The sequence below is a fragment of the Cavia porcellus genome, unplaced genomic scaffold (assembly GCF_034190915.1).
Source record: "Cavia porcellus strain 051 isolate PalLab524CR breed Dunkin Hartley unplaced genomic scaffold, mCavPor4.1 scaffold_5, whole genome shotgun sequence".
In the NCBI taxonomy this organism is placed as follows: Eukaryota; Metazoa; Chordata; class Mammalia; order Rodentia; family Caviidae; genus Cavia; species Cavia porcellus.
In genome coordinates, this window is record NW_026947488.1 from 29,491,025 (window position 1) to 29,497,024 (window position 6,000).

Consider the following 6,000-nt stretch of genomic DNA (forward strand, 5'->3'; position numbering starts at 1 on the left):
AGGGAGGTAAGGACAGTGCCTACCCCAGCTGGCTGCAGTAAAGACTGAATCTGTTAACAGAAAAGCCCCACTTACATTTATTCTATGATTTTTTTTGGTACTGGGAATCGTACTCACAACCTCTTGCTACCCAGGTGGGCACTTGCACAGCTGAGCTACATCCCCAGCCCTACATTTATTCTAGAATTATTTATTCAGCTACTCAGGAGCCAAAGCTAAGGGATCAGGAGTTCAAGGCCAACCTGGGCAACATAGCCAGACCCTTCCTTTTTTAGATGAGAGAGAGAGACAGAGAGAGACAAGAGAGACAGAGAGAGACAGAGACAGAGAGAGACAGAGAGACAGAGACAGAGAGACAGAGAAACAGAGAGACAGACAGAGACAGAGAGAGACAGAGACAGAGAGACAGAGACAGAGAGGCCTGTGCCATCTAATGTTTTATTACCAAGCCAAATGCTGCAGGATTTGGAGCTGAACAGGGCTTGCACTATGGTTTCAGGCAGAGAAAGAGGCCTGTGCAAAGGCCCAAAGGTAGAAAAACAGCCTTTGCTCAAAGAACAGAACAGAGAACAGAGAACTCATTGTGGTCAGGGCCTAACAGGCTAGGAGAAGGCTGAACCACCAGTCAGGATCTGCTAGCCATGATGAGGATCTCAGATTTCATTCTAGAGATGAGAAGAGTCAGTCATGGTAACAGCCACCTGTAATCCCAGCTCCCCTAGAAGCTGAGGCAGGAGGATTGCAAATTGAAGTCCAGCTTGGAACTTCTCTTAAAAATAAATAAACTAGTTAATTAATTAAAAGGGCTTGGAATGTAGCTCAGTGGCGCAGCACTTGTCTAGCATGCACAAGGCCAGGGTTTGATTTCCCATTTTTTAAAAGTATATTTGTGGGGGCTGGGGATTTAGCTCAGCGGCATAAGCACTTGCCTTGCAAGCAGGTGGTTGTGAGTTCGATCCCTGGTACCGATAAAAAGTTAAAAAGTTAAAAAGAAAAAAAAGTATATTTGTGGCTTGGCATTGCAGTACAATACCAGTAATCATAGCACTTGGGAGACCAAGGTAGGAGGATTACTACAAATTCAAGGCCAGCCTAGGCTACATAATAAGTACAAGGCCAGCCAAAATGCATAACAAAAACCTGTCTCAAAACAAAACACACACACACACACACGCACACGCACACGCACATGCACATGCACACGCACACACATGTGGAACTCACCATGTAGCCCAGGCTGGCCTGGAGCTTCTGGTGACCCTCCTGCCTCATCTTCCCAAGTGCTGGGATTACAGAGTTGTGCCACTGCACCTAAAACAGACCCCCCCCATTTATTAAAAAACTAAAAAGGGGAGCAGTGTGGTCAAATGGAACAGAGCAGGAGTTCAATAAATGTGGGCTGTTAGCATCCTAAGGGTAGACTGACGGGAAAGGGCTGTGCATCCCTAAGAGGCCTGCAGAGGGAGCTTTCCAGGGGTCCTGAGTCTCACCCAGGAGGTGGGCCCAGCCACTACCCATCCATCCATCAGGGTAGCCCAGTGAGGCAGCATAGAAGGAAAGATACTAAAAAGAACCTACTTAGAGGGCTGGGAATTTAGCTCAGCTGTGCAAGTGCAAGGTTGTGAGTTCGATCCCCAGTACAGTCAAACAATCAATCACACCTAGAGTGGGCAGGGTGACAGCTGGGTCCTGAGCTTGAGCTGCGACAAGCAGGGAGCTTTGAGAAGTTGTATGGGAGGAGTCTCGGCCCTCAATATTTTTTTTTCTTTTTCATTTTTATCGGTACCGGGGATCGAACTCACGACCGCCTGCTTGCAAGGAAGGTGCTTATGCCGCTGAGCTAAAATCCCCAGCTCGCTTTTTCTTTCTTTCTTTCTTTCTTGTTTGTTTTTTTTTTTTTTTTTTTTTTTTTTTTTTTTTTTTGTCTTGGCCCTCAACCCTTTAGCTCCAGGCTCCACCTGGCAGGGCGCAGCGCCCTCTGGTGCTGACTCTGGGTGGGGGGCGGCTTCGTCCTTTCCCCAGCCTCACCTCCTGGACGCAGGCCAAGACACCCTGAGAGCAGGAGGCCTAGGGATGGAGGACGGGGCGGCCCCTCCTCCAAGCAGCCCGCTGGACAGCGCCTGGAGCCTTGTCACACGCGTCGGGGTGGCTGGGTGGTGCGCGCACCGGTGCGAGGGGCCCACGTGTGGGCTCTGCAGCCTAGGGGACCAGGGGCCTCTCGAGGAAAGGCCCTCGTGGGGCACGACCCTCTGTTCCTCCCTGCCCTGTCCAGCCCCGCCGCCGTGGGAAACCCCGGCCAGATGTGGAGTGCTGCTGTGATGAGGAACATCTGCGCGGGGAGCCGCCCGCTCCAGGGCGCCGGGAGCCTCTTCTGCAGGTCCCGAACCCGGACAGGTCTCGCCCACGAGGCACGTCGCTCGGGAGTCCCGGGCCGGGGAGGGCGTCTTCCCCGCAGCCCCGGTGGGCAGCGGCGGAGGGCCCGGGATGCCACCTCGCCGGCCACTCCGGGCCAGGCCCTCACTGAGCGCGCTGGTCGCAGCAGGCCGGGCGGTGGCAGGCTCCGTACGGTCCTGGGGGTCCCCGACACAAGGGGGCAGCCTGCGCTGCCGCGGCTCCTCTGCGGACCGACGCGCGACCTCCGCCAGGCAGGGCTGTGCTGCCGAGGAGGGGCTGGGCAGCACGCAGCGCCCGCGGCAAAACTGGACAAGGGCGGGCGGAGCCGGCGCCCTGGACCGTGAGCCAGCCCAGGGGGTGGGTAGAGAGGGGCGGGGTCGGAGCGCGGAAGGCCAGGGAGCGGGCGGGTACGCGGGTGGCAGAGGAAAGTGGGACCAGGTGAGGGAAAATGGGGACACGGAGCGGGGGCGGGGCCAGGACCGGGCGTATCCCCCGGGAGGCTATCACCCAGCGCGCAGTCCTGCGCAGGATCCGAAGAGTAGCGCGTACAACCGCCGCTCCAGGGGCCTCACCAGAATACTTACAAAAGTGCATGGGTGGCCTACACCCGTTATTCCTGCACCCAGGGAGGCTGAGGCAGGAGGATCTCCAAATTGGAGTCCAGCCTGGGCAATTTAGCACGACGCTGTCTCCAAAGAAAAACCTAAAAAGGGCTAGATCAGGACGTGTTATTGCACACCTGCAATCCCAGCACTCACTCGGGAGGCAAAGGCAGGAGGATGGCCTCGGATTCAAAGCCAACCTAGGCCACATAGTGGGTTTGGGAACAGTATATAGCGAGATCTTGTCTAAAGATAAACAAACGGGGCTGGGGATTTAGCTCAGCGGCATAAGCACCTGCCTTGCAAGCAGGCGGTTGTGAGTTCGACCCCGGTACCAATAAAAAGTTTAAAAAAAAAAAACTTATAAAGATAAACAAACAAGGGCTGGGGATTTAGCTCAGTGGTTTAAGTGACTGCCTGGCAAGCGTGAGGTCATGAGTTCATTCCCTGGTACCAAAAAATAAATAAATAAATAAAAAGATAAAAGCAAAGACAAAAGAGGAGACTAGAGTTGAGGCTCAGTGGCAGAGCACCTGCAGGTTCAATCCCCAGCTCCACAGTAAATAAATATGGTTTAAAAATAAAAAGTGGACAAAGCACACATATGATAGTGCATGCTAGAAATTCCAGCTACTTGGAGGCTGAAGCTAGAGGATTTCTTGGGCCCAGGAGTTCGAGGCCAGTCTGGGCAACATGTCAAAGCCCCATCACAAAAAATTTGTTTTTGATCTAAAATAACAAAAACGAGAACAGATGGCCTACATCAGAACTGACTTTGAACCACGGGGCCTTCTTGTGGCAGATTCTGTGGCCCTTTTTAGGTTTTCCTTTGGAGTCAGCATCTTGCTAAATTGCTAACCACCCCAATTTGGAGATCCTCCTGCCTCAGCCTCCCTAGGGCAGGAATAACAGGTGTGCGCCGCCGACGCTCTTTTATAAGTATTCTGGTGAGGCCCTGGAGCTACAGGTCTTGGCGCTACTCTTCTGATCTTCCACAGGACTGCGCTCTGTAAGGTGATACTGGGCAGTGGATGCCCTCTGATGAATTGCACTGGTACGGACGGGACAGCACCCCAAAGATGGGACCTCCCAGCAGGGCAGTCTGAACTCTCTGCGTGACTCGCCCTCACTGGCTTCCAGAGCAGAAGCACTGGGGTGGGGGGAGCCAAAGCCAAGGCGCCCCACTAAGGGGTGAGATTCCAGGAGCACAGGGAACTTCTGCCCTGCCAAGTCCCTTTAATACTGCTCTGGGTTGCACGCTGTGAACCCAAAACGGCAGGCCGGCAGCTTCTCCCAGAGACCCCACCCCCGAACTCTCGCATTGCATGCCAATCTGCTCTGCGGCACCACAGGGTGAATGCCAAGGCCTGGCCACCTGTCTTCTCTCAACACAACTGGACCTGGACCCCGCCCTGGGTCATGGGATGCAGCCCCAGATGTGGGGAGGCTGCCTCCTGGCATCCCTGGGCCCTTAGGAACACTAAGCAGCCAAATTGATAAACTTGGAATTTAATTAGCTGAGCTCAGGCCCACTCAAGTACAGACTCCCCGGTTCAGGGTCCAAACAAGTGGCAGTGAACTGGAAAGTTACAGAGTTTCTAAAAAAGAGAATCACAAAAGATATCCTGTTGAAAACAATTTAGCTTGAATCTTCCATTAATTTTCGGTTGACACCTATATCCTGCTTCTTTTGTATCCTGTAGGTACAGCTCATTCTGCTTTGCTCATGGGACTTATCCCCTGAGTAATTTTCCATTTTCCTGAATACAGGGCTGTAGTTAAATGCAGGGCTTAAGATGGCGTCAGTTATGCCAAGCTACAACAATCGTCAGAGTTCTGCCAAACCCTCCACCCTCAGCTCCTGCATCAGCCGCCCTCCTCCCTCCTCCCAGGCTGGCGGGGCTCCAGGCCTTAGCACGTGTGCCACAGGGCTCCCCACCTTGGCACACCCGTGCCGGAACATTTGTCACTGCTCTTCCCTCTGCTCAGGACTGTTCTGTTTTGTTCTCATCACCCGTTTCCTGGGACAACACATCTGGGTCACAGGTTGACTTTTTTTTTTTGGTACCAAGAACTAAACTCAGGACCTCACACTTGCCAGGCTGGCACTGCTCTGCTAAGCTAAATCCTTTATACACTTGTTAGTTTTAGTAGTTTTAGCAAACTGTATTTTGGTTTGGTTTTCTTTGTTTTTTATTTTATTTTAAGGAAATTAAAACCAAACCAAACAAAACAATGAAAATGATACAGGAGTTCAAAACAAGACACTAGGAAATTAACATTTCCCCTGACCCCAGTTCCTGCAATGTGGAGGAGCACAGGGTGGTGGTTCCCTGGTGCCCCCAACAGCGGTGGGGCCTGGGGCGTGGCTTGTTCTCTGGCCCCCAGCTCCCTCGTGGTCTCTCTAAACTATTTCTTTCTAATGAATTGACTGTCACATTTCTAAAGCTCTGAAATGGCCAACAGACCCTCGAAAGACTTCTCTTTAGGCTCCTGTTTGAAACCAGCAGCTACAACAAACTACTGGCTTTGATTCAGGGCCATTGTCTGTTTGTTTCTTAAGACAAGGTCTTGCTCTGCAGTTTAGGCCAGTCTCAAACTCACAGGGACCTTACTGCTCAGCCTCCCCAGGCTAGGATTATAGGCGTGTGAAGCCATATGTGGCTGGTTTGGCTTTTTGAGTCTGTGTAGCCCAGCCTGAACAATTTAGTGAGACCTTGTCCCAACATAAAAAATGAATAAATACAGCTGGAGATGAAGCTCAGTGTAAAGCCCTGGGTTCAACTTTCATTATGAAAGAGAATGGAGGATAGGAAAGGGAAAGAGAGGAGAGTATATAGGGGAGGGAAGACTAGGGGAGGGGAGAAGAGGAAAGAAAGAAAGAGAGAGAGAGAGAAAGAAAGAAAGGAAAGAAGGGGGGGGGGAGAAATTCCTAGTCTGGGAGCCAGGCATTGTGGTGCACATCTGTAATCCCAGCATTGCTCGGAGGTTGAGGCAGGATCAT

The 6,000-nt window shown here is 52.1% G+C and overlaps 1 non-coding gene across 1 annotated transcript; it reads right to left on the minus strand.

Moving 5' to 3' along the window:
- Positions 1–5,403: 5,403 nt before the first annotated feature.
- Positions 5,404–5,540, minus strand: LOC111753466 (small nucleolar RNA SNORA2/SNORA34 family). The gene has a single exon (XR_002788257.1). It is a non-coding gene; the product is annotated as a small nucleolar RNA SNORA2/SNORA34 family (small nucleolar RNA).
- Between the last annotated feature and the right edge of the window lie 460 nt (positions 5,541–6,000).